Source organism: Podarcis muralis, chromosome 16 (assembly GCF_964188315.1).
Source record: "Podarcis muralis chromosome 16, rPodMur119.hap1.1, whole genome shotgun sequence".
NCBI lineage: Eukaryota > Metazoa > Chordata > Lepidosauria > Squamata > Lacertidae > Podarcis > Podarcis muralis.
This window is the reverse complement of record NC_135670.1, coordinates 16,391,352-16,406,790: the sequence shown is the minus strand read 5'-3', so window position 1 is coordinate 16,406,790 and position 15,439 is coordinate 16,391,352. Positions and strand designations below refer to the sequence as shown.

At 47.5% G+C, this 15,439-nt stretch overlaps 1 protein-coding gene across 1 annotated transcript in view; it reads left to right on the top strand.

Moving 5' to 3' along the window:
- The window catches only part of F11R (F11 receptor), a 313,105-nt gene that overhangs the window by 228,649 nt on the left and 69,017 nt on the right, over nucleotides 1-15,439 (top strand). The window lies entirely within an intron of this gene.

The following is a 15,439-nucleotide window of genomic DNA, read 5'->3' as shown; positions in this document are numbered from 1 at the left end:
CACCACCACCACCCTTGTTTCTTAGCACCCACTTAAGTACCTCCCCCTACCCCCAGGTCTGATACTATCCATTTTGATAGTATCAAAGCTTTCTCTGTTCCTTATCCCCTGACCAGTCCTGCCAAGAGTTTTTCATGGGACTTGGAACCAGTGGTTTGTATTAAAACAGGCATCCTCAAACTCGTCCCTCCAGATGTTTTTGGGACTACAATTCCCATCATCCCTGACCACTGGTCCTGTTAGCTAGGGATGATGGGAGTTGTAGTCCCAAAGCATCTGTAGGGCCGAGTTTGGGGGTGCCTGCATTAAAACATCAAGCATGTCAGGTTTTTCTCATCCTTCAGACATCGCCAGGTGTAGCAGAGGGTGCTGTGGCCATCAGAAGTTTGGGATGTGCTGCTACGTCAGCCCAAGTAGATTCATTTCCCCTTCTCTTCCAACTCTGCTGTGGAGATGACAAAGGTGCTGCACATGGGTGGAAGTGGTGGTTTGTGATAAGAGTAAAAGCCCAAAGATCCACTCCTTTCCCTGGGGGCTGTTGCCAACTGCTACCTGCTGTCAGATGGCTCTCTGGCACTATAAGGACTAGTATCTTGCTTGATTTTACAAAAGAAAGAAAAATAGAAGCTTTAAAAAGCCCTTACAAGTTAGCATCAATCCTTGTCTGCTGGGAGAATTGACCTGTGACTTTGCAGATTAAAGCAGGCTGGAAAACTCTTTGTAAAAGGAAGGGGAAGTTGTGAAGTTCTGGCTCGTGGGAGAAGTCAGCCTGTCATAAACTGGCCTGATCACCAGGTGGCACTGCTAATCCACTTGATGCAGCTTTTAACAGTTCTGTAATGCAAAGGAAAAGCAATGCTTTAATCCACCATTTATTTTGTTTCTTGGGGTGCTATTCTGCTTAATTTTACAGAGTAGACCCATTAAAATCAATGGATCATTTCAGTACATTACTCAAACTTTGTTGAATACCACCTGTTACTATTTATTTAGGATTGTATCCAGTGTAATGCCTAATCTTGAGAAGTCCCCTTAAAAATAATGGATGTGACTGAAGACCAAACCCTTGGTGGAAGGAGAACCGTGCGAGCAACTCCTCCATGAGGTCTAGCAGAATGCAGTATCGCAACACGGCACCTGTAGACTTGGTTCAAGCTTTTGTTCAGGGCTGCACAAATTGACCAGAGGGGAGGGGACAGCTGCTGAGGGCCACGAGGGCTCTGCTTTTGGACCCTTCCCAACCGGACGATTCCCTCTGTTCAATTTGCTCTGCCTTCAAATCGCTTCAAAGGTTGTACTTTCGCAAGCCCCAACACTTAAATGGAATCATAGGAGCTTTTGAGGGGAGAGAGGGAAAAGCAACCCTTTTGATTGCCTTTCTCTTCCAATTTTTAAATAACAATATTCTGTTCTGAAACAGGCTTTGCCGAACACCTGCGGTGTCGGAACAAATGTTCCCAAACGTGTCAAGTGTTCCAGAGCCCCACCCCCAGATTGTGTCATTCAGCAACGTTTTAAGTTTCATAAACTCTGCTCCGGTGAATTGTGCACAGTTTAGGTCGCATCTGAAGGCAGGAGCTGTTCTTTCTTTCCCAGTTGGGGTCCACCTGAGTCACGGCACACACGCACCCCTGCAATTTCCCTTCATCTGGCAGCTTGCAAGGTTTAATGCTGGATTTCAGACAAAGGGTGAGGTGCATAATACCCACAAAGGCTCACAAACGTTGAGAATGAATTTTGTTTTTAAAGAAGACGGAGGGACAGGAATGAGAGGTAATACTGTTTTGTGCACCCCAATCTCCAAGTGGCGAGAGAAACTCCAGGGGTGTCTGCACTCCCTGAGCAGCATCCCTGTCACTTAAGGCAGGACTTGCCATGTCAAGAGCCAGTGTGGTGTAGTGGCTAAGAGCGGTAGACTCCTAATCTGGTGAACTGGGTTCGCTTCCCCACTCCTCCACATGCAGCTGCTGGGTGACCTAGGGCCAGTCACACTTCTCTGAAGTCTCTCAGCCCCACTCACCTCACAGAGTGTTTGTTGTGGGACAGGAAGGGAAAGGAGAATGTTAGCTGCTTTGAGACTCCTTCGGGTAGTGATAAAGCGGGATATCAAATCCAAACTCTTCTTCTTCTTCTTCAAGGCTCAGTGGGGCTTTGTGGGGCAACTGAGACTCAACTTTGGGGCCCAGAGGCCAAAGTCTGTGGCCCCACAAACCCCGCCCCCTGATTACTACCTGAAGAGTGGCAGATGGTGGAGGCCACAGCAAACAGGCCCCAAATGAGCACTTGGGTAGGTTCAGGCATGCCTGGGCCCATGGGGGCCGGCGCTGGTTCCCACAGCAATTCTTATTTTCCAAAAAATTCTTTTAAACTATTTTTAACGTTGTGTTTTAAATTGCTGTAGCTCTCTCTGGGGCCTTAGGGTGAAGGGTGGACAACTTCCAAGCAGTGAGATAGTTTATCTCATCTTCAACAGTGGCTCCAGGCCACAAAGCGCTTGTGGGGATGCTGTCCTTAAGTGGTGGTTGCTTGGCAACGGAGTGTGTGGCCCTTGTTGTCATGAGGCTGTGCTAGGCCGGATCCAGAGAAACACAACACATACATACACCAGCATGGGCCACAGCCTACCAAACACCTACTGATGGTTGCTAAGTCTTCCTCTGGTGGTTGTGTAAACCTTCCTCTTATTTCCTGTCCCTGACCAAGTAGAATAATAAAAAAGAACCCATGTAAAAGCAGCAGCAGCAGCAGCTGCCACAATGCAAGTTATTCAGGATTTTTTTCCTGGTTTTTTTCCTGACAGGAACCTCATGCCTTAGTAGCTCCATGACAGGTGAAATGTCAGCTGGAATCACGTTTTCAGCGATGCAGGAAAGTGCACCTGCTGAATTTCTGCCTTTTAAAGGCAGCCAGGGACATACTGAGTCAGACCCTCCATTTGAGGGCACAGGGCATGTTTGTGAACCAGAGAAACTGCCACGGATTCACACCCCCCCCCAACAAAAACACCTAATGCAAAAGCTGCAACCTTTTATTTGTTGCTGCTGCTGTTGTTAAAATAATGGGGACAGCGCGGAGATGGAATGCCTCTGTTGGCATATGCGTGCCCACGGGTGCCATATTGGTGACCCCTGTGCTATACTGGCAGCAGGTCTCCCAGGTTTCTGGCAGCGGTCTCTTTCAGGCAGAGGTGGCCGGAGAGCATTGAAATTAGTGGGGCAAAAAGCAGGGAGCCCAACAGTAGGTTGCGCCTGAGCCAATGGCACCTACGTAACTATAGTTTTGCCCCCCATCTTCCTTCTGCTGAATTTGATAACAGCAACACAGGCTGTGAACGCCATACCTCTAAAGCACATTTGACGCAACACAGATTCATTTTGGGTGCTTGCCCCTGCCAAAGTAGGATACAAATCTGCATGTGACATAAAGCGTATACAACATTTCTGCAAATTTTGTGGATCCACACACAGGAAACCCTGTTGCCAGCCCTGTTCACAGCTTCCAGCCATACACAGAGATGCTGAAGACTGAACCTGAGACCTTTGACATGCAAGGCAAGGAAGACGTTTATTATACTGAGTTGGGATGCAGCTCAGGGGTAGGGCTCCTGCTTTGCATGCAGAAGGTCCCGGGTTCAATCCCACACACCCCGCCCTGGCAACTCCAGGTAGGGCTAGGAGAGACTCCTAGCCGGAGGGAGCAATACTGAGCCAGGTGAGCACAGGGACACAGTAGGTTGCTTTAGATTATCATTAGAAGATCCACACTATACAGTTAAAGCTTAGCCAATAAATGTGCTTAAAGCACAGGACTTTGCCCAAGGAATCCTGGGAGCTGTGGTTTCCCCCTCAAAGGACTACCACTTCCAGCACCCTTAACAAACTACATTCCCCAGTAGCACCTTAAAGACCAACTAAGTTAGTTCTTGGTATGAGCTTTCGTGTGCATGCACACTTCTTCAGAAGTGTGAATGCACACTTCTTCAGAAGTGTCAGAAGTGAAGAAGTGTGCATGCACACGAAAGCTCATACCAAGAACTAACTTAGTTGGTCTTTAAGGTGCTACTGGAAGGAATTTTTTTTGTTTTGACTATGGCAGACCAACACGGCTACCTATCTGTAACTACATTCCCCAGGATTCTTTGGGGGAAGCCATGTGCTTTACATGTATAGCATGGATTTGCTTCTACAGACAACCGGTCCACAAAGCGCTGGTTATACAGCTCAGAACAGTTTCCTCCTGTATGAACCTGCCCTGGCTCTAAGATCTTCATGGGAGGCCCGTCTCTCTATCTTGCCACCCTCAAAGGTATGCTTGGTGGGGACGCAGGAGAGGGCCTTCTCAGTGGCTGCTCCCAGACTTTGGAACTCCCGCCCTAGAGAAGCCAGACTGGCTCCTTCCTTGTTGTCCTTCTGCCTGCAGGTAAAGACACTTTTATTCCAACAGGTCTTTGGGAATTGACTGTTTTTCAGGAAAGGGCTAGTTTTATTATCTGTATTTTAAGCTTATTTGTTTTTTATATATATTTTAAATTCTATCAGAGTTTAATCACTTTTTAATAGCTATATTTTATGTATGTTTAGCTTTTTTGTATTTTGCCTGTTGTTTGAATTTGTGTAAGCCGCCTTGAGTTGCAGTCTGGGGAAAGAATGGGATATAAATAAACTAATAATAATAGTAGTAGTACAGTAATAATAATAGATCCTAACAGAAGCACAGAAAGAGTGGGCAGCTTTGCAGCATTCAAGGTCAAGATCCAGGCCGTGAAATAACCTCCGCCCACCCCCACCGCCCCAATTAGCTCCAATTAGAGGTCCTGATGTCTCTTCGATTGCCTGCAACCATAAATAGCTGCGCCTTTGGTCTCTTCCCCCTGCAGTGTTTCAGCAGGATCTTAATCCCATTACTATCTGTCCCACCCTTGAAATGCAGTGAAGGTCTTTCCTCTGTGTCACTTGCCACCAGGAAGGTCAGAAGGTCTTGGGACTGATTAACTAGAAAATCTGTAATTGGCGTTCTTTTCTTTCATTTCATTTTCCCAGCTCCTCTAATTAGGGATTTAACAATATTTGCTCAGACAGGTGTGGACTTTGTGACTTAATGGAACCCTAGCAGGGGAGAAGGGAGCCCAGGAGGTAAACAGAGCCTCCTTGAAGTCTGCAGAGAACACTCATTGTGGTCCTGGCTGACCGTTAGGAGTACACCAAAAAATAATAGGGAAGGCAGAGGGTGTGCATAGACGCAAGGCTATAACCAGAAGCAGTGTGGTGTAGTGGTTAGAGGGCTGGATTTAGACCTGGGAGAGACTCGGGTTCAAATCCCCACAAGTCATCTAGCTCAGTCACTGCCTCTCAGCCCCAACCTACCTCATGGGGTTGTTGTGAGGATAAAATGAAGAGCAGAAGAACCATGTAGGGTTATAATTTTAGCAGCAATAGTAGTTCTTCTTATTAATATCCAACCTTTCCTTCAGGGAGCTCAAGGTGGTATACATGGTCCTCTGCCCCATTTGCCCAAACATTTAATCCTCGCAGCCCTGTGAGCAGGGGCTGGCCCTGGATGTGTTGTCACTGAGGCAAAACAGAGCATGCCACAATGGCAACAGCCGCCAACAATAGCAACGAGAAAACAGGGCACGGCATAAGGAGGAGTTGCTGTTGGGGCTTCAGACTGTACTGCAAAACTGTTGTTCTGATATTGCAAACGAGTTGTTGGAAACAAGTGTTTTTGTACTTATCCTATTTCCCCCAGAACGGGTAAATCTGGATTAAAAGGGAACAGGGCAGCTGGCATAGTGATGCCAATGACATCATGTGGGCGCTGCAAAAAATATTGCACATGTGCCCAATCCCACAATAAACACCCACCTAAACGTTTCAGCCAGTGGGGTGAAATTTCCTTACTTTCTTTTCAATGTTGGCAGTACGTCGCTTCTTGAGACCCACCGGGAGCTCAGGCTCCCAGAGAATGTGCATTTGGAAGGAGTGGACTGTCTTGTTACAAATCCACCTGTGCCCGCTTGCGTGACCAGATCAGAAGGAATGCTTAGCATACCTCTTGGGTGCCTATGCCCACCCACTCTCCACCACCACCGCTGCTGGGAATGTGGACCTGCCTTTCCCTTGGGCAGGCTCCAGTGGTCTCCCATGACACAACGTGGCAGGGGGGCTATTAAAAAAAAAGACAAAGAAAGGGAAAACTAGCCTGGCTGGGTGTTTGTTTTGTAAAGTTTCAGATCATTTGCTAGAAAAGCAAGAACAAGGTTGTGTGTGTGTTTTTACATAGAATTCTAAGAATTGGGTGGGACCTCAAGGGTCATCTAGTCCAACCCCCTGCAATGCAGGAATCACACCTTAAAAATCTGCGACAGATGGCCGCCCAACCTCCATTTAAACTCCTTCAATGAAGGAGAGTCCACCACCATCTGAGGCAGCCCATTCATTCCACTGGTGAACAGCTCTTACTGTCAGAAAGGTCTTCCTAATGTTTTACTGGAATCTCCTTTCTTGTCATTTGAATCCATCGATCCAAAGTCCTATGCTCTGGAGAAGCAGAAAACAAATCTTGCTCCATCTTCCATGCGGCAGCCCTTCAGATATTTGAAGATGGCTATCCCACCCGCTCTCAGTCTCCTCTTCTCCAGGCTAAACACACCCAACTCCCTCAACCATTTCTCATAATTCTTGTTTTCCAGACCCTTGATCATCTTGGTCAACCTCCTCTGAACACCCGCTAGCTTGTCCACATCCTTCTTTTTAAGGTGAGCGTTCCTGAATTCTAGCCCCTTGGGCCTACCCTGGACTCCACCCATAGACCCTGCCCAGGTACCATGATGTTTGAATTCAAGAGTCGGCCCCTCAGTTTTGGGGAGAGGAAGGAAATGGCAAACCTCTTGGGCTTCCATGAGGAGTGGCTCCCTTTTTAGATCAGGAGTGAAAACTTCTCTTCGGTCCATCTGGGAAAAGGGCAGGCTATAAATAAATATTATAGCAATGTAATAGCATAGTAACACCACAAGCAACCCCCCCCCCCCAATAGAGGTGTTAATTTTTACAGGTGGGGGAATTGTCCAGAATACTCATTGGGGGAAAACCAATGTTATTGATGTGTAGCAATTGCAAACTTACAAAACCAGATTGGGTGAAAGCCAAAGTGTTAACTGGCCCGAATATATTTAATCGCACATCTATTTAGTGCGAATGTAAGAAGCGCCTGGCTGCTGGATCAAGCCAGAGACCCACATCCTAGATGCTCCAGCGCTCAGCCAGATGCCTCCAAGGGAAGCTCACAAGGAGGACCTGAGCACAAGAGCAGCATTTGAGAGTCCCAGTAACTGCTCACCAGAGGCATACTGCCTTCGACAGGGGAGGTCATGCATAGCCAAGGCTCTCAAATCCCGTCTGTACTGCTGTTGTCTCAAGCAGAGATCATCCTAGCAACAAGAAGTTATTTTAATATATAGTAGCAGGAAACCATCTAGAGAGGCGTTAGGGCTTTTGGATGCCAAGGGAGTCGAAGAAGTCGTAAAGGAGGATAAAGAGATCACGGAGAAGCTGAATGAATTTTTGTATCTGTCTTCATGATGGAAGATATAGGGGAAATGCCTGTGTGAACTGACCTTTGCAGGACGTGAGTCTGGGAAACAAAGGCGGATAGTGGTGGAGAGAGGTGAAGTTCTAGGCGTAACAGGCAAAATAAAAGCTGGCCAATTGCTGAGTCTGGATGGCACCTACCTGACAGACCTCCAAGAATTCAGATACTAAATTGACCATCCTCTAGCAAAACTGTGTAACGTGTCCCTCGGATCAACCTCCATATATGAGAGCTGGAAAATAGCCAATGTAATGTCAGTTTTCGAAAAGGGATCCAGGGAGCATCCTGTAGGCTTCACTCATGTTCTTCTGTACCTATCGCACCCTCCTGCCAACTGAAACCAAAGGGCAATGCGAGAGGTTGGCGCCCTTCCTTAATTCCTCTTCTCTTGTATGTCATGCAAGTGGCACGCAGACCCAAGCATAGCGTCCTGGCGCAAACTGGGTGATGACAAGGATAAGGCCTTTGTTCTTTTCTAGGCACCCAGCCAAGCGAAACTTTCTGCCCCATTGCTTTGCTCCCTGGGGGATCTGTAATAACCAGGAACATCTCCTCCTGCTGCTGCTGCCAACCACATCTTGATCCCTTCCTCCCCTTTCATTTGCATACAGTGCTCCGGAATGTGCATTGGTGGTTCCCTCCTCACAAACAATTCTCAGCAACAGGTCACCCACTCTTAGTCTGGCTTTAGAGGCTGAGAGAGCCCAAGACAGAGAGACCTGATCCAGGTTGACTGGGGTTTGACGTAACGTTAAACTAGGGGGTCAGCAAATTTTTTCAGCAGGGGGCCGGTCCAATGTCCCTCAGACCTTGTCAGGGGCTGGACTATATTTTGAAGGGGGGGGAAAGATGCAAGAGCACCAGGCAGGCTCACCTGTGTCTTGCGAACGGCGGGGGCTGGTGGCGGCGGCAGGACGATGAGTGTGTGAAAGGGCTTGCTCCAGAGAGGGGTTGCTTTAAATGGCAGCCACTCGAGAGGGGCGCTCAGCCAACCGCAGCTCAACAAAGCCCAGCCCCCTTCCTCCTCTAGACAGGGCAGAGAGAAGCCAGGAGGAGGGAGGGAGGAGGTGCCGCCAGCGCCGCTGTGTGACGGGGAGGAAAAGAACATGTGCGCTGGTGATCCACGTACTGGCAATCCACGTGGCGATTCCTGGACCGTCCATGGGCCGGATCCAGAAGGCAATTGGGCCTGATCCGGCCCACGGACCTTAGTTTGCTGACCCATGCGCTAAACCGTGGTCCAGCATTCTGTGCACCTGCCTTTCACGCCTGTGCATTCACTTTTATTTTCTTTATTTATAAAAAATAATTGATACACAGCCATTCACAAAAAGTATATATATCAGACCAGTTTATAACATTTACGCATAAATCTATACGAGAAAACTCCTTTCAAAAAGTTAAAATCAGAAATCCGCTAACTATCAATGTCAGCATGTTCCAAAGTGTAGGTGCTGCCATGCTAAAATATCAATTTCGTACAGTGCCAGTTCCACAAATCGCAGCCATCGCTTCCAGCCAGTGGCGTAGCGTGGGGGGTGCAGGGGGGGCCGGCCGCACCGGGCGCAACATCTGGGGTTAGGGCAAATCCACAGGTTAGGGGGCGCAAATCCACAGGTTAGGGGGCGCAAATCCACGGGTTAGGGGGCGCAAATTACTTGCCTTGCCCCGGGTGCTGACAACCCACGCTACGCCGCTGCTTCCAGCTCTGCAATTCTATGAGGCTCGTAAAGCATCAATATTGCACTCCAGGCTCAAGTGCCTTGCTTCAGGGAAAAGTTGAAATTGTTTCCCTGCTATGCAGTCAAGCAATGCTCTCCAGAGAACATCCGGCTGCGCTCAGCTGCTGCTAGCTTGGTGCATACCGTCCAGGAGAGTGACACCCTTGCTCTCAGGGAGAACAGTTTCCTTTGCAGAGAGGTCCCCGGGGTGACAGAATTGTGTTAGAATAAGGCATGCAGAGCCTGGTAAGAAACATTTTTGCCTGGCGGGGCTGGAAGGGAAGAAGGGAACATGATCTTTGTATTGAGTTAGCCGTTGAGTAATCTCACAATAAGGAGGCAGCAGGAGCAACGGAACATCTCTCGCTCTCGCCTGCCAGGTGTCCCATCACATGGAGCTTTCGGTCTGGGAAGGCTGTTCCTTTCTTGGGGGCAGAGTATTGTTAGTGTTGGGAGTGGGTGAGGTGGATCAAAGCCTCCATCCTTGCCCAGGGAGAATTGTACTCAGAACTGTACTTTCTAGACATGGAACTAGCAGAAGTGTGGGGAAAGTCCTTAGCTTCTGTACAACCAGTGTGTATGTGTGTTATTGCATCCTTTGCGGCAGGCCACAAAATACCGTGGTCTGGCCCTGCTTGTCTACAGCGCGTACATATGCATGTGCAAATCCACGTGCAATTAGACGAGGGCCTTGCGTGGTGTGCAGGCGCACTTCCTTTCCACATGCTGCCATTGAAGAGGTTCCTTCTGATCTGCAGTTATTAGAGGGCAATTATATTATATATTATATTACATGGCAATTAGGCTTGTTGTTTTTCCTTCCTCTTGAGGGTATCTTTAAGCAAGAGGGGGAAAGCTCTGCTTAGACATCCGTGCACATGGAACAGGCAGCGATCTTCCGTGTGTGGGTAGGGGAGAGAGAGAGAGAGATGTCTGCAACGATGTGAGATAATTCCTGTCCATCACGGAAAAGGTTCAAAAAAGGGCAAGGTGTCAGAGCTGGAACAGACTTATTGATGGGAATTGGAGTCCAACACAGCCGCTGCCTGGAGGGTGATGGGACTCCAAAACAGCCATGGCATCTGAGTCTGATGGGAGTGAACCGGTTTGGCAAAGCATGCCCTAATCTCAGCGCAGAGGTGCCTAGAAAAGAACACAGTTGCCTAACCATGGGAGGCACAAGAGACAGCACTGGTTGCTAAGTGGTAAAGGCAAGGAACTCTGCACTAGAACAGGGACACTCTTCCTTTACTTCTTTTAGGGTTGTGAAGCCTTGTGCATTGTGCAGCACCAGCTCTGAACTTCCCTTTCTCCATTCCCTCCCCCTATTCCCCGCTTTGAATAGGGTGGAGTTGACATTTGACCCACCAACAGTTTTTGGATCTATGGGAAGAACTGATTAGAATCCACAAGATAGTTTCAGCTCCAAGAGAAGGCTCCAACATTTCTCCAATGAAAATAGGGACATCCTGTTCAACAACTTTCTTTCTTTCTTTCTTTCTTTCTTTCTTTCTTTCTTTCTTTCTTTCTTTCTTTCTTATACCCTACCCATCTGAGTGGGTTGCACCAGCCACTCTGGGTGGCTTCCAATTATAAAAACATAATAAAAGATTAAACATTTTTTTAAAACTTCCTTATGCAGATCTGCCTTCAGATGTCTTCTAAAGGTTGTAAAGTTACTTATTTCCTTGGCTCGGGGGGTTGCATAACTCCATACCCTCCAACATTTCTCCGATGAAAATAGGGACCTCCTAAGGAAAAACGGGACATTCTGGGATCAAATCAGAAACCAGGGACTCATCTACATCGATGGTTTTACTACGTTTTGAGGTCGTTTGGGAATGGTTGTGGCACGTAAAGAACAAACAACATCCTGCTTTAACTCTAGTAATGCATTATAACCAGGACGGCTTCTGTAAATTCCAGGAGTGTACCTGGAAAATGGGGACACTTGGAGGGTCTGTAAGTGCCATACAGGGTCCTATGAAAGTATGAAGTGCCCACCCTTTCCCCTTCTGGCTCACTTCCTGTGTTACATAATACAAAAATGGTATTGTTATAAGTTTCAGGGGCGCTAGAGTCTGAGGCTGATGTTGGCTCCCTTAACAAAGTACAGTTCCCAGATTCTTTGGGGGTTAAGCATGTGTCGGACATGCTTCTAAGTATGGTATGAATCTGCCCTATGTCAGAGCCTTTTGGTGTTAGATTCATGCTGCAGTGGGCTAGCTCATTGCAGGGTGACCCTTGGGGTCCCTTCCAACTCTACAGTTCTAAACGGCACATGGAACTCTTTTCATATAAAATAATAATAATGAAATTTGGTGGGCTGTTAATCCTATCGCCACAGATGTGAATAGGGGGAAAGCTTTTGAAAACAACGACAATGACAACAGCATTTCCAGTGAGCATCCAAAATATAACGGGAGTCTTCTGCTGTCAGGCCTTTAGTGTCACCATCTTCTGGGTACTTTTCCTTTCCCTGGTGGAAATTTCCTCACTTCCAGTCGCTCCCCCCACCTTACTCCGGCCATGCAGTTTCACATGCTGTTCCACATCCCCTCCGCCATCACCCGCCAGGAGCATATCACACTCATTTTGTCGCTGGGGACAGCTGCCAGCAAATTTGCAGCTTCACACTGTGTCTGTGGAGACCCATCTGTGGCCGAGGATGTGACTTATAATCGCAAGAGATTTAAATGTCATTTAATCCAGCCCCCCTTATGTATACCCTGCAGGTACAATAATCCATCTGCCTCCTGCATCCCCTATGATCTTCGGGTTGCATTTTTATCTCACCATTTTATCCTCAGGGACCTTGAGGCGGTGCACATCAGTGGCATGCGGTCAGTGGACAAGGGGGACTAGGCTACTCCCCTAAATGTTCCCCCGGTGCCTCCTCCCCAAAGCTCAGGAAGCTTCTGCACAGCCTAGGAAGGGAGATGTGATGTCATCGCCCCCACCCCAATTGCCCTCACAAGCCGGCGCCTCTGGTCCTGTTCCCCTACGAAAAATTTCACCGCACGCCACTGGCGCACATGTTTCTCCCTTTCGTCATTGAATCCCCACAACAATCCTGGGAGGTAGGCTAAGCTGAGAGGAAGGGACTGGCCCAAGGTGGGCTTCATGGCTGAGTGGGGATTTGAACGCTGGTCTCCCATGTCCTAGTCTGACATGCTAACCGCTACTCCACCCTGGCTCTCTATGAAATGTAGACCACAAGCAGAGAGCGGGTTTTTGCAAAACAAGCTGCTCTTAAATCCTCATGCAACAACTCACCCTGCAGAAACTCACCCAAGCTTCCTAGCGTGTGACCTGGAGAAAAAAATACTCCTTGGTGTCAAATGCAACAATCAGCTTCTCTGAGAGTTTTCAACATAAGCTGTGCAAAAGATCAGCTGCAAACCAACTAAGAGTGCCGTTATACAGATCTACAGTGCAGTCACCTTTTCCTCTTCTCCTTCTTCTTCTTCTTCTTCTTCTTCGGCGATCACTCATAGCCGAGTAAGATTCTCTTGTATAAACACAGTTTTAACGATGAGTCTGTAAGTGACTGTGGAGGCCAGTTCTGGATCCACACATCCTTCCACAGTGGGGACATTGGTTTCTGGGCTGGAGTTGATCACAGTGTGGATTTGCCAAGTGGGCCGTCCTCTTAGCACGTTTCTCCCTTTCATCCTGAGTTCAAGTGTCTTCAAAGCCCATGACACCTTTGGTAAAGACTGTTCTCCAATTGGAGCTCTCACAGGCAAGTGTTTCCCAATTGTTGGTGTTTATACTACATTTTTTTAAAGATTTGCCTTGAGACAGTCTTTAAACCTCTTTTGTTGACCACCAGCATTATGCTTTCCATTTTTAAGTTCGGAATAGAGTAGTTGCTTTGGAAGACGATAATCAGGCATCTGCTCAACATGACCAATCCAACGAAGTTGATGTTGAAGAATCATTGCTTCAACACTGGTGATCTTTGCTTCTTCCAGTACACTGGTATTAGTTTGCCTGTCTTCCCAAGTGTTGTGTAAAATTTTTCAGAGACACCATTGATGGAATCTTTCGAGGAGTTGGAGGTGGCGTTTATAAATGGTCCATGTTTCACAAGCATACAGTAAGGTTGGTAGTACAATCGCTTCTCAAACAGGATATTGTAGAGTTGAAAAAGGTTCAGAAAAGGGCAACCAAGGTAATAGGAAGGAGTGATTCCCCTATGAGGAATGGTTAAAGCCTTTGGGACTTTTATTTAAAACTACGACATTTCCTCCCACATGACAGGAGGCAGTGACAGCCACCAACTTGGATGGCTTTAAAAGAGGATTAGACCAATTCATGGAGCAGGAGGAGGCTGTTGATGAAAGGGGGATTCTGTCAGGGGCAACCTCTCTTGCCTCTGCAGCAAGAGGAATTAAAATGTCATGGGGATGAAATGTGAGGATGAAATGCAATAAATAAATGTGCAGCCAACAAGGCTGTCAACGTGTGTGCGAACAGGGCTTGAATGTCTTGTGGTCCTGATCACTCTGTCCACTGGTATATAACAGTCCTGCTTATGAGATGATCAGGTGCCAAGAAGGGACACACTATGGATTGTGTAGGAGGAAGAATTCTAGCCAGTGCAACTTTTCTCTCTCCCACAGCACTGCAGTGTGACAAACTGACCTTTAATGCCCTAAACGGCCTCGGTCCTGTATACCTGAAGGAGAGTCTCCACCCCCATTGTTCAGCCCGGACACTGAGATCCAGCACTGAGGGCCTTCTGGCAGTTCCCTCATTGCGAGAAGTGAGGTTGCAGGGAACCAGACAGAGGGCCTTCTCGATAGTGGCGCCTGCCCTGTGGAACGCCCTCCCTTCAGATGTGAAGGAAATAAGCAGCTATCTTATTTTTAAAAGACATCTGAAGGCAGCCCTGTTTAGGGAAGTTTTTAATATTTAATGCTGTATTGTTTTTAACACTCGATTGGGAGCCGCCCAGAGTGGCTGGGGAAACTCAGCCAGATGGGCGGGATATAAATAAATTATTATTATTATTATTATTATTATTATTATTATTATCTATCTTTTAGAGTTGCAGGGGTGGTGGGGATTATAGGTTATTCATATCCTGCTTTTCCCCCAAGCAGGGATTTGTGGCAGCTTCGAACATTTGAAAACAACATTACAAAAGAAAGAGAAAGAAAGAAAGAACCCTAGTTAAAAATAATAGTTAAAATACTGTACATCAAAAGACTTTTCGAACCAGCAATTAAAATGCAGCCTGCCATGTCAGCAGCCAGCCCAGTGATCAGCGTTAGTTTCCAAAGGCCTGTTTGATTTTAACAGCTTGCTGCTTTCCCCCTTGCAGTGGTGCAGAGGCAAGAGAAGCTGTCCCGGTAAAAAACCTGTTCCAAAGCAGCTCTTAAAAAAGTGCACCTGGGGCTGCTGGGAGTTGTAGTCCATCAGCATCTGGAGGGCACCAGCAACATCTGACAACAGGTGGTCCAGCCTCCAGTTCAATGAGCTCCAGCTCCCCTGTGACTTACTGCTACCCCAGTAATGGATTGTGCGAACTGGGTCCTCTGCCAAGCGTGTCTGAGAAAGCTCTCCAGATCTTTGTGGACTAGAGGAGCCGTTGCCCCAGAGAGGCAGCATTTTTCAAACCCAGGCCCACTCAGATCCACAAATAGCAGCAGCACCCTTCCTTGGACGTCTGTTCTCTCTTAGCAGCTTTGTGTGCGTGCTTCGGAAAGTTCACAGAGCATCCTTGCTTCCTGCCTCTGCCAACTGCTTGAGAATAATAGTGCTGAAAATGTGTTTCAAAGGGAATTTCAATTTGCAGTGCAGTGCTTGATTACTTAGGCAGCTTGCAGGCAGGGACTGTATGGATTTATGTGGGGGGTTTTGGGGGGAGGGGGCAGTCTGGATGATGCCCTGAGCCCTTCCAGTTCTTGGAGTCCTGTGCCCAGGGAGGGTTAGAATCTAACAAGTCAGACAAGGAATAGGTAAGAGAACAACCTTAGCTCACAGCTGTCAACTTTTCCCTTTTCTTGCAAGGAATCCTATTCGGAATAAGGGAATTTCCCTTAAGAAAAGGAAAACGTTGAAAGCTATGCCTTAGCTGGTCACTTAAGTGTCCTCCTCAGTATCCCAAAAGAATGAGT